The sequence below is a fragment of the Phascolarctos cinereus genome, unplaced genomic scaffold (assembly GCF_003287225.1).
Source record: "Phascolarctos cinereus isolate Bilbo 61053 unplaced genomic scaffold, phaCin_HiC Scaffold_7;HRSCAF=346, whole genome shotgun sequence".
NCBI classification, from domain to species: Eukaryota; Metazoa; Chordata; class Mammalia; order Diprotodontia; family Phascolarctidae; genus Phascolarctos; species Phascolarctos cinereus.
In genome coordinates this window covers 200163628-200177036 of record NW_027556180.1, presented here as the reverse complement: position 1 = coordinate 200177036, position 13409 = coordinate 200163628, and the positions used below count along the sequence as shown (strand labels likewise).

Genomic DNA, 13409 nt, shown 5'->3' with positions numbered 1-13409 from the left:
TTTGGGTCCCCCAAGCCTCTATTTCACTGAATTTCCGTTGTTTTCCCCTGAAGGATTATGCTCAGTTTTGCTGGGTAAATGATTCTTGGCTATAATCCTATGTCCTTTGTCCTCCGGGATATCATATTACATGCCCTCCTGTCCCTTAATGTAGAAGCTGCTAAATCTTGTGTTATCTTGATTCTGTTTCCACAGTACTTGAATTGTTTCCTTCTGGCTGCTTGCAGTATTTTCTCTTTGACCTGGAAATTCTGGAATTTGGCTGCAGTATTCCTAGGAGTTTTCCTTTGGGGATCTCTTTCAGGAGGTGATCAGTGGATTTCCATTTCTGTTTTCCCATCTGGTTCTAGAGGACAGTTTTCCTTGATAATTTCTTGAAAGATGATGTCTAGGCTCTTTTTTTGATCGTGGCTTTCAGATAGTCCAATCATTTTTAAGTTCTCTCTCCTGGGTCTATTTTCCAGGTCAGTTGTTTTTCCAATGAGATATTTCACATTGTCTTCTATTTTTTCATTCTTTTGGTTTTGTTTTACAATATCTTGGTTTTTCATAAAGTCACTAGCTGCCAATTGCTCCATTCTAATTTTTAAGGAGGTATTTTCTTCAGTGAGCTTTTGGGCTTCCTTTTCCATTTGGCCAGTTTTGCTTTTTAAGACATTCTTCTTCTCATTGGCTTTTTGGACCTCTTTTACCATTTGGGTTAGGCTATTTTTTTAAGGTGTTATTTTCTTCAGTGTTTTTTTGGGGGTCTCTTTTAGCAAGCTGTTGACTAGTTTCCCTAATTTTTTTCCATCACTCTCATTTCTCTCCCCAGTTTTTCCTCTACTTCTCTTATTTGCTTCTCAAAATCCTTTTTGAGCTCTTCCATGGCCTGAGATGGATTCATATTTTTCTTGGAGGCTTTGGATGTAGGAGCTTTGACTTTTTTGTCTTTTTCTGGTTGTATGTTTTGATCTTTGTCACCACAGTGAAAATCTGTGGTCTGACTTTTTTTTTTTTTTGCTAGGCAATGGGGTTAAGTGCCTTGCCCAGGGTCACACAGCTAGTAAGTGTTATGTGTCTGAGGCCGGATTTGAAATCAGGTACTCCTGACTTCAGGGCCGGTGCTCTATACACTGCGCCACCTAGCTGCCCCTGGTCTGACTTTTTTTGAGCTGTTTGTTCATGTTCCCAGTCAATTACTTGAATTTAAGCTCTTTGTTAAGGTAGGGCTCTGCTTCCAGTGTGGACGATGTACCATCCCAAGCTTCAGGGGTTTTGTTCAGTTGTTTTCAGAGATACTTCTAGGGATCTGTAAATTTTCAGTTCTTCCATGGTGGTATGATCAAGGGTGAGGTGTTTACTCCTTTCCTGGCCTGTGCTCTGGTCTATGAGTGGACCACAAGCACTGTTTTCTGCCATGGAACTGTGAGGAGGTTTCCCTCTTCACCACCACCACCAGGCTCCACCACAGCAGCATTCCTTCTCACTCCAGGATCTCCACCCAGGACTGTGACCCCAGATCCAAGCACAGGCAAAGCAAGAGATTCCTGCCTCAGCACTGGCAAAGAGATCCCTGCCATCCCCTTCTGATCAGCCACTTGATTCTCATCAGTCTGTGGGCTGGAAGCTCCAAAAGCAGTCGCTGCCCTGGGACTGGGGCTGGGACCACGACCGTACTTGTTTCTCACTGAGATCACAGACTTTTCCTACTGACCTTCTAAGTTGTCTTTGGCATTCGTGGGTTGAGAAGTCTGGAAACTGCCACAGCTGACTGTGATTCAGTCCTCTGAGAGCTGCTGGAGGCTTGCTGAGGCCTGTTTTGCCTGCATGCCCACAGTGAACCATGTTTTCTCTCCCAGCCCTGTGCGATAGACCTTTCTGATCAACCATCCAGGTCTGGGCTGGAAATTTGTTTCAGTCTGTCTTTTTTGTGAGTTCTGCTGCTCTAGAATTTGTTTATAGCCATTTTTTGCAGGTATTTGGAGGGGTTTGGGGGAAAGGTCAAGCAAGTCACTGCTTTTACTCTGCCATCTTGGCTTGCCCCCACAGCAATGTTTTCAGGAAGTAAAACATTCTTTAGTTCTGTGTATGTAAGAATGAAGCAATATGAAGGAAAATTTAGGTAACCCAGGGAAGGATGAAGGTAAAAGTGAACTGCTTTTGACTAGTCTCAGCCAAAGGGATAGAGGATAAAAATTAGTAAAGTTAAAATCCCATATGACTTAACCCTAGGCCTGAGTTACCCAGTGTGTCACATTGAAGGATTCAATGATAGTTCAATCTATCATGCTTATTTCTTTTGAAAAACATCATCCTTTTCCTTGTAGATCCTCATCAAGCAGTCATTTGGAATCGAATTAACTTTTATGGACCTAATAAAAGTATGTACAGTTCCTTATCTTAGCCACCTGAAAAGGGACCGAGGTGGAGGGGGAGGCTCCCTCCGAAATGTCTAGTTGATTAATCAACAAACTATAAAAGTTAGTCCACTGAAAGCTCTTCATGGCCTTTGGGACAAATTGTTCTCATCCACCCATTCCGCTAGGGAAGTCTTTACAGGCTTGGAGTAGACTTCCCCCGATTCACTGACAATTTTGTGACCTATTAGTTACCCTCAGCCTGGAATGATGCTTTGCAGGTATGAGGAAAGATAAGAAGTTTTAGAACAGTCACTGTGGAAAGATGGACAGTGAGTGAATTGGTTAGGGAGGAGTAGTCTTAACTGCAGAGAGGGCCCAGTTGATATTAGCTAATAAAAATTTATAGTAGATTCAGTTAGCTTGCTTTTGTAATTACCTCCACCTACATTCTGCAGCATGTGAGTAGGAGTAAAGGAAAGAGGCACGTGGTGAGTGTCATCCAGGGCGGGTGTTTGTCAAGGTATGATTAGCAACAAGACAATGGGAGCAATGAATTCAAGGGGAGGATGGTGTAGAGTTGGTTTGCTTCACCAAGGGGTAGATATGGGGAAGAGATAGGAGTATAGCCAGTTGTAGGGTAATGATTTGTGAAGGAACAGTGAGGGATAGAGAGAATGGAGGTTGTGGTGAGGATGAAGAACAGTTAAGGGCTCATAAGACAGAGGAAAAGGTAGTGTGATAAAAGATTATGATAGATAAAATATGTTTTGAATAAGGACATTATTAAGGGTTGGTGATTAAGGGCATGATGATTACTGTGTGGAGCTGTGGTAGAATAGACAAGTAAGTTATGAGAATTGAGTTGACTAAAGAACTTAGAAGTTAGAGAGAATATTTAAGGAAACTTCAATATGCATTTGAAGTTCCTTAGTGTGAGGGCAGGAGAAGAGAGGGGAGAAATGCTGTGAACCAGGCACTGAACTGAGAACCCTTCAAGGAAGGAGAATGGTCTGGAAGTCAGTGGGTAACAGCCATTAAGGATCTAGATTGGCTCATGACTATATAAGTATTTTCTTCAGTTAAAAAAAGGGGGAGTCAGAAGTCAGTAGAATATTGTGTATTCTAAACACCACAAAAATGAAATAAATTATATCTTAATACATAGAAATGACCATTTACTGATATATGAGTTCTTTATCAGTATGTGCAGTTAGACCACCAACTTGTCAAAGGTCAAAATCAGTACTAAATTAGAAGAAAAGATAAAGTTCAGAAAACAGTAGAAATTCAACCTGACAAATTGAGCTCCTGATATTATCAAATGGAATCTGGGATGAGGGAATAAGGGAAAGATCTTTATATCGTCTGTCATTTCTTATGTAAATTTTATCAGTGTAAAGCAATAGCCATAAAAACCAAAGAAACTTCCTCAACCCCATGATTTCCTTTTTTTGTGATAGCAAAGAATTAGAAATAAAATAGATGCCCATTGATTTGGGAAAGACTAAATAAATTGTGGTACATGAATTGTAATTATTATACACAGTAATTTTCCTTTTTCTGCCTTTTAAAAATACAATTTGGTATGTGGGAGGAGAGACTAAGAAATTATGGTGTGATAAAAAATCAATAGAAATTATTTTTCTTTAAAAAGAAATCCATTAGATGAGCAATTTAATATACTTGAGGCCTGCTCATTAGAATCCTTTTTCTTCTCACTGAGTAAATTCACATTAAAAATTGCTTCAAGTCATGTCAAAATCTTACTTGATAATAAGTCAATATATTATAATACCTGATTTTAAGTGGCTATTTCCATTCTTATAATAGTTTGTAGTCTTATAAAAAGTTTTATTTTCAGCTTCTTATTCTGCAAGTAGATACTAGTAAGTTCCTACCCTGTGACAGGCGCTGGGCTAGATATTGGGTATACAAAGGAAGTGGGAAAAACCCCCAATAATTCCTTCTCTCATGGAACTTACTCCTTTATTCTGACATCAGAGATGTCACATCACTGCACACTTGGGAGAATGAGGCAGGAGCCACATTAAAATGTAATTGGGAAATATTTAACAAAATAAAAATGCAATACAACATAGATAATGTTAATTTGTGATTTTCCAAGTCAATTACCAAAATTCACTGGATTATGGAGAAAGCAAGAGAGTTCAAGGAAAACATCTACTTCTGCTTCACTGACTACACTAAAGCCTTTGACTTTGTGGATCACAACAAATGTGGCAAGTCCTCAAAAAGATGGAAGTACCAAATTCTCTTACTTGTCTCCTGAGGAACCTGTATGCAGGTCAAGAAGCAACAGTTAGAACTGAACATGGAACGAGTGGTTGGTTTAAGAATGGAAAAGGAGTACAGCAAGGCTGTTTATTGTCATCTTGTATGTAGAGTATAAGATATGAAATGCTAGGGCGGATAATCAAAAGTCAGAATTAAGGTTGCCAGGAGAAATATCAACAATTTCAGATATGCAGATGATAACATTCTGATGGCAGAAAGTGGAAAAAGAATGAAGAAGACTCTTATTGAAGGTAAAAGGGGAAAGCGTAAAAGCTGGCCTGAAGCTTAACATCAAAAAAACTAAGATCTTGGCAACTGGTCCTATCACTTCCTGGCAAATAAAGGGAGAAGAAATGGAAGCCATGCCAGATTTTGTGTGCTTGGGCTCAAAGATCACTGTAGACAGTAACTACAGCCATGAAATTAAAAGATAGTTGCTCCTTGGTAGGAAAGCTATGGCAAATGTGGACAGCATACTAAAAAGCAGGGACATAACCTTGCCAAAAGATGTCTATATAAGTCAAAGCTGTGATTTTTCCAGGAGCAAATGTATGAGAGTTGGATTATAATTTCAAATTGTGGTGCTAGAGAAGACTTTTGAGAGTTCCTTTGGACAGCAAGAAGGTCAAAACATTCAGTACTTAAAGAAATTAAATCAATTACTAGAAGGCCAAATCCTGAAGCTGAAGCTTAAATACTTTGGCCACATACTGAGAAGATGGAGTTCATGGGAGACATTGAAGGGGGAAAAGGAAAAAGGGATGGCAGAAAGTTACATAGGTAGATAACGTCATGAATAACAATGAACGTTAACTTAGACTTCAAGACATAGTGGAGGATAGAATGTTCAGCAGCAGCAGGAGACAAGGCTGTTTCTAATTGAGTTTGACACTACTGGTTCTGTGTTTCCCACATTGTCATTACCAAGGTTAAATAAACAAATGTTAATACTTTACATTGTTTCTTCATTATACAATTACTCTTCAAAATTAGTCAGTATCTATGTGAGTAGAACTAAACATTTAAGATAGTATGATGGTGTTAATTTTAGCTACTGCAAAGGTGTTAATTGCTTTATGATGTTTCTTATATGAGTTGTTCTCCAGAGCATGTTCTGTGTGCTCATTCTTAATTTCCTTTTTTTTTTACAGTTTTAATATAAATTTATTTTTAGTTTTCAACATTTACTTCCACAAGATTTTGAATTCCAAATTTTCACCCCATCTCGCCCCTCCCCCCACCTCAAGATGGCATGCATTCTGAATACCCCTTACCCTAATCTGCCCTCCCTTCTATCTCTACCCCCTTCTCTTACCCCTTCCCCTTCTATTTTCCTGTAGGGCAGGATAAATTTCTCTACCTCATTTCCTACATTTCTTATTTCCCAGTTGCATGTGAAAACATTTTTTTTAACATGTCTTTTTAAAACTTTGGGTTCCAAATTTTCTCCCTTCCTCGCACCCCACCCACCTTCATTGAAAAGGCAAGCAACTCAATACCAGCTTTACATGTACACTTATGCAAAACACTTCCTTAGTAGACATGTTGTGAAAAACTAACTCTATTTCCCTTAATCCTATCCTGCCCCCCCCATTTATTCTGTTCTTTCTTTTGACCCTGTCCCTCCTCAGAAGTATTTGCTTCTGATTACCCCTTTCCCAATCTGCCCTTCTCTGTATCATCCCCCTGCTCTCTTGTCCCCTTCCCCCCTATTTTCCTGTAGGGTAAGACATATTTCCATACCCAATTGAGTGTGTGTGTGTGTTATTCCCTCCTTAAGCCAAATCCTATGAGAATAAGATTCCCTCATTTCCTCTCACCTTTCCCTGTTTCCCCTCCACTGTAAGAGCCTTTTCTTGTCTGTTTTGTGCGAGATAATGTACTGCATTCAACCTCTCCCTTTCTCTTCTTAGTATAATCTCTCTCACCCCTTAATTTTATTCTCCAGATATCACCCCTTCATCTTCAACTTACCCTGTGCCCTCTATCTATCTTTCAGTCTATACATACATATAATTTTTTTCCTCCAACTACCCTGATACTGACAAAGGTCTCATGAGTTATAAATATCATCTTTCCATGCAGGAATAAACAGTTAAATCTTAATAAGTCTCTTATGATTTCTCTTTCCTGTTTACCTCTTCATGTTCCACTTGAGTCCTGTATTTGAAAGTCAAATTTTCTATTCAGCTCTGGTCTTTTCATCAGGAATGCTTGAAAGTCTTCTATTTCCCTGAACGGCCATTTTTCCCCCTGAAGGATTATACTCAGTTTTGCTGGGTAGGTGATTCTTGTTTGTAATCCTATCTCCTTTGCCCTCTGGAATATTATATTCCATGCCCTGCGGTCCTTTAATGTAGAAGCTGCTAAATCTTGTGTTATCCTGATTGTGTTTCCACAGTACTTGAATTGTTTCTTCTGGCAGCTTGTAATATTTTCTCCTTGACCTGGGAACTCTGGAATTTGGCTACAATATTCCTAGGAGTTTTTGGGGATCTCTTTCAGGAGGAGATTGGATTCTTTCAATTTCTATTTTGCCCTCTGGTTCTAAATATCAGGGCAGTTTTCCTTGATAATTTCTTGAAAGATGATGTCTAGGCTCTTTTTTTGATCATGGCTTTCAGATAGTCCAATAATTTTTAAATTCTCTTCCTGGATCTGTTTTCCAGGTCAGTTGTTTTTCCAGCGAGATTATTTCACATTCTTTTCCAATTTTTCATTCTTTTGGATTTGTTTTACAGTGTCTTGATTTCTTATAAAGTCACTAGCTTCCAATTGCTCTATTCTAATTTTTAAGGAAGTATTTTCTTCAGTAAGCTTTTGGATTTCCTTTTCCATTTGGCCAATTTTGCTTTTTAGGCATTCTCTTCTCATTGGCTTTTTGGACCTCTTTTGCCATTTGGGTTAGGCTGTTTTTTAAGGTGTTATTTTCTTCAGTATTTTTTGGGTCTCCTTTAGCAAGCTGTTGACTTGTTTTTCATGATTTTCTTGCATCACTCTCATTTCTCTTCCCAGTTTTTCCTCCACTTCTCTTACTTGCTTCTCAAAATTCCTTTTGAGTTCTTCCAAGGCCTGGGACTGATTCATATTTTTCTTGGAGGCTTTGGATGTAGGAGCTTTGACTTTGTTGTCTTATTCTGGTTGTGGTTTTGATCTTCTTTGTCACCAAAATAAGATAACATAGTCTGACTCTTTTTGCACTGCTTATTCATGATCCTGGCCAATTACTTGAGCTTTAAACTGTTAAGGTAAGAGTCTGCTCCAATGTGGAGAATGTACTGTCCCAAGCTTTGGGGGTTTGTACAGCTATTTTCAGAGATTCTTCTAGGGATCTGTAAGTTTTCAGTTCTTCCAAGGTGGTATGATAAGGGTCGAGGTGTTTACTCTTTTCCTAACCTGTGCTCTGGTCTATTAGTGACCGCAAGCACTCCTTTCTGTCGTGGAACTGTGAGGAGGGTTTCCTCTTCACTGCAAGCTCCACCATACCAGTGCTCCTCCTCACCCCAGGACCTCCACCCAGAACTGTGACCCAGATCCAAGCATGGGCAAAGCAAGAAATTCCTGCCTCAGCACTGGCAAAGAGATACCTGCAATCCACCTCTGATCAGCTGCTGAATTCCCCCTCAGTCTGTGGGCCGGAAGCTCAGGAGGCAGCCACCTCCCTGGGGCCAATTTCCTCGGCAAATAGAGCTGAGACACCATGCTCCTCTCTCACCACCACAGAAACAGACTTTTCCCAGTGACCTTCTAGGTTGTCTTTGGTGTTCATGGGTTGAGAAGTCTGGAAACCACCACAGCTGCCTGAGATTCAGTCCTCTGAGGCCTGCTTCAGGTTCGCTGCCGCCTGCTTGCCCACACTGTAGTGTGCTGCTTTCCATGCTCACTGCGATATACCTTTTTGATCAACCACCCCAGGTTGTCTTGGGGTGGAAATTTGTTTTACTCTTGTCTTTTTGTGGATTCTGCTGCCTTAAAATTTGTTTAGAGCCATTTTTAATAGGTATTTGGAGGGGTTTGGGGGAGAGCTCAAGCAAATCACTGCTTTCACTCCGCCATCTTGGCTCCCTCATTCTTAATTTTCTGCATTATTTGAAGACATTATTGGAGAGTGACTTATGGAGGACTGTTATCTATACCTTTTTTTTAAACCTCCCACATTTGAAAGGTTGTGTTCTAATTGATTTCTACCCATGCTTTATTTTCATTTCAGTACACTCTAGAAGAGGAGGTGTTCTAAATTACTGAATTGTAAAATTAGCACTGACTTTCTGGATGAAAGCTCTGGATTGTTTTGCTATAGAAATTTGAAAAGAATTGAGCAAATCAGCTGTCTCAGGGTAGTAGGTTGAAATAAAATTCTGAATTCACTGTATTATGTCTGATGAAATGCTTAGAATTAACTCCTTTAAGGATCCAGTTTTTGTTTTATATGCAAAAATAAAAATTCGTGAAAATAAAAATATCGGTGCAAGAGCTGCTGACATTACATTAATTTTTATCAGTTACGTCATACCTGGAATACTAAGAATTGGGAATTTAATTCCATTTTAGAGCCAGTTATTTATTGATTACAATTATATTCACAAAACCTAATAAAAATCTTTTAAATCTGTAGAACACATTAAATCTATCAAGAATGACTTGTACAAACTCAATATGCTATAGCATATTGAACCTTAAGACCTATTAAATGTTTTAGGGTTTATGTATTTAGGCTACAAAAGCTTATAACTGAAATAAAACTTTGGGGACACCCTGACACGGTATATAGCTTTTATATGCCTCAGACACTTGTGGCATTGGAATTCCAAGATAACTTTTAATTTAAATTTTTTTTTAACAATTTAAAACTTGGTGTTTTTAGTGTACTGAAAAAACTTCCTCTAATTCCATTTTTCCTGTCTTCCAAATTTTGGGATGGGGGGGAGGAGATAAACTATTCGTTCTGGCATTACTTTAGTTTTTTAATTCTTAAGGGGGAAAGTTCTTTTAAAAAATACATCCTTTTATAAGTTCAGTAATGTCATTTAATTTTGGACTGCATTGCTTAATACTGCTACGTTTATAATGTCCCATTTGCCAGGTGGATTTTGACTGATTTGAGGGAGGAAGTAGATACGTAGGTTTGTTGTTGTTGTTTTTAATTCTGAAGGAAACACAAGGCTTTAAAAAAAAAATTGACCTCATGGTGATAATTTAGAAATTTAAAGTATTTGACCAAGTTTGAGTTAGGAACAATGAAGTTGTATCCGTTAGACCCAACAGGTGACTGTATGTCTTGATCAGTTGCACTAGGAAACAAATATTTTACTGTTCTGTTTTGACCCAGCAAATAATACTGGATCTTGCCAGATGCTTATATATTCAAATATTTGTTTTTTAAAGGTTTTTCACCTGTCTGCTTTGTTTTCCTTCTGAAATTGTAACAGAAACCAGCAATCTTAGAGATCTGACAATTAAAAATATGCAACAGGTAGTGGGTGCGAGTGATGCAGAATTATACTTTAGGAAATTTGCCACTTTAGGAAATTTGTTCAGGGACTAGGAACTATGGGTATGAAGAGAAAGGGTTAGGGAAATCCTTACCTTTTTTTCCCAATGCACAGTGCCACACTACCTTCACTTTTACCATAAATGGAAGAGTAGAAGAAGCAGTGCTATGTTTATCTTTACATAGTTAGTTGCTCCAAAAAGCCCAAGTCTTTTGTTTTACATCTGTGTAGATGAATTCCGGATATATAACATCTCTCCCCTGGATAATAAGTTACATGATTTATTTAGAACTTAACATTTACTCAGAGAAGCAGACCTTTGTGGATAAATTTGGATCTCTGTAAATGGTCATATCTGTTTTCTTGTCCTTGTAGGTAGGCTTGATCCAATTCTTTACCAGTAGGTTTGGTAACCTTTAAGTAAAAGATAGAAATTGTCCTATAAAGTTAGGAAATAGCTTCTCATAAATTAATTCCTTCTTTCAACATTTTGGATTTATTTCCTTTTGTTATGATTTTAGAAATAGGATGTGGCTGGTTATTCTCTTCACTTATTCTACATTTAAATTTAAATTTTAAGCTATTTCTCAGACTGGTATTGTGGCTCTCAAAATTTATTTGATTGATCTTTCACGGTTTGGCCTTAAGTGTACCATGTGCTTCCCACAAACATATGACTGAGACTACATTTGCCGTGATTTAATCCATGTTAAAAAAAAAAATCAAATATATGATTTCATCAGTGTATAAAGGAACAATTTATAGTTTCATTTATCTGGGTTACTGTGAGGTTAAGTGACTTGCTGGTCATCACATAGTCAATATGTATCAAGGGTTTTACTTGAACCAAGATCTGTACTCTGAGACCTTGTTTCTATCTGCTGTACCACATTGTCTCTCATCATCATATATTATGATGTATAAATAGTGTATATGAATAACTACTAAATCTCAACTCCGTTTGCCTTCTAATTTCTATTATAAAGTTGTGTGGTGGAAAGAACATTCAATTTGACACAAACATGGGTTGATATTCTGGCTGTGTTACTACTTGCGTGATCTTGGGTATATCACTTAACCTTTCTTGGCCTCAGTTTCTTCATCTGTTAAAAGACATTGTGCCACATCTGGTAAGGGGAAATTTAACAGAGATAAATGTTAGTTCAAATTATATTTTTTAAAAATCAGCTTCACAAGTTCAGGATTAAGGAGATTTTGCCAGATCATTTCTGTAAAGAGGTACAGGGGGATTTAGTGTACTGAAAGCTCAATGTGAGTCACCAGTGTGATTCAGCAACCAAAAAGGCTAATATCAACTTAAGGTGCCTGAAGACAGTAATGGTGTCAAAAAAGAGTTCAAGAAAATGGGAAGTTATTATAGCATTGCGCTCTAGATCATGTGTAGAGTACAGTGTTCAGTCCTTGGAAACCTATCTTCTTTGTGTTTCTTCAAGTCCCAGTGACTTGGGAAACAAAAATGATAGCTCTTTTAATTTATTTGAAAAGCTATCATGTAGAAGATTCATTTTTACTGGTTGGTCCTAGAGGACTAGAAGCAATAGGTGGAAGTTGCAGAGATGCTAGTTTCAGCTTAATATAAGGAAAAACTAATTTGGAACTATTTAAAAGTAGAAATGGGCTGCAGATTTAAATCCCCATCAAGTAAAAAAGTAGATGACCACTTATTTCTCTACAAGTTTGTGTTAGACTGGATGATATCTGAGATTTTGTGTAATTCCCTGAGGTAATTAAAATAGATCATGGTTTATTAACCTTTTTTGTGTGTTTTGGACCCCATTGGCAGGCTTGTGAAGCCCATGGCCCCTTCTCAGAACAATATTTTTTTAAGAGCATTTTTAAAAATTAATTTATTTTGACTTATCAACAATCACTTCCATATGCTTTTGAGTTTAAAATTTTTCTCCCCCTTCCTCCCCACCACCCTCCTCAAGATGGTGCACAATCTGATATAGGCTATACAAATAGCCTATATCTTTTTTTTTTTACTTTTTTTTTTAAATTTTATTAATTTTGATTTGTCAAAAATCACTTCCATATGCTTTTGAGTTGAAAATTTTTCTCCCCCGCCCTCCCCAAGACGGCGCACAATCTGATATAGGCTTTACATTTACATTCCCATTAAACATATTTTCACATTAATGAAGTTATAAGTAAAAATTAAAACGAATAGGAGGAACCATCAGAAAGATGAAACAAAACTCAACAAAAGGTAAAAATAAGGGATAGTGATTCAATTTCCATAGTTCTTTCTTTGGATGTGGACAGCATTTTCCATCCCGAGGCCTCTGGAGATGTCTTAGATCCTCGTGATGCTGAGAAGGGTTCAGTTTAACAATCTTAGTCATTGCACAATGTGGCTGTTATTGTGTACAAAGTGTCCTCTTGGTTCTGCTCACTTCACTCAGCATCACACCATATAAGTCTTTCCAGGTTTTTCTGAAGTCAGCCTATTCATCATTTCTTATAGCACAATAGTATTCCATTATAAAATACACTCCTATTAAACATATTTTCACATTAGTGATGTTGTAAGTAAGAATTAGAAACAATAGGAGGAACCACCAGAAAGAGGCAACAAAACTCAAAAGAAGAGAAAAAAAAAACAGCAAATAGTGTGCTTCGATCTGCATTCAAATTCCATAGTTCGTTCTTTGGATGTGGATAGCATTTTCCATCACAAGGCCTTTGGAGATGTCTTAGATCCTTGTATTGCTGGGAAGGATCAAGTTTATCAATATTAGTCATCGCACAGTGTGGCTGTTATTGTGTACAGTGGTTTCTTGGTTGTGCTCACTTCACTCAGCATCAGACCATACAAGTCTTTCCAGGTTTTTCTGAAGTCAGCTCGTTCATTTCTTATAGCACAATACTATTCCATTACATTCATATACCACAGCTTGTTCAGCCATTCTCCAATTGATGGGCATCCTCTCAATTTCCAGTTCTTTGCCATCACACAAAGAGCTGCTATAAATATTTTTGTACATGTGGGTCCTTTTCCCATTTGTATGATCTCTTTGGGATATAGCCCTAGAAGTGCTGTTGCTGGATCAAAGGGTATGCACATTTTTATAGCCCTTTGGGCATAGTCAGAATAATATTTTTAAGTGCATAAAATAAAATACATAGAATTATGAAGGAAAGTAGTTACATTAAAATGCAATTATTAATTATTAAAACCTGTTCACAGACCTCACAAAGAACCTCTGATCTAGTTGATTTCTGTATCTACTTTAGCTGCCTTTCCTGCAACTTAGCA

At 37.8% G+C, this 13409-nt stretch overlaps 1 protein-coding gene across 1 annotated transcript in view; it reads left to right on the top strand.

Annotated features, from left to right (window-relative positions):
* Positions 1 to 13409, top strand: part of ZNF654 (zinc finger protein 654) — a 101109-nt gene that overhangs the window by 28434 nt on the left and 59266 nt on the right.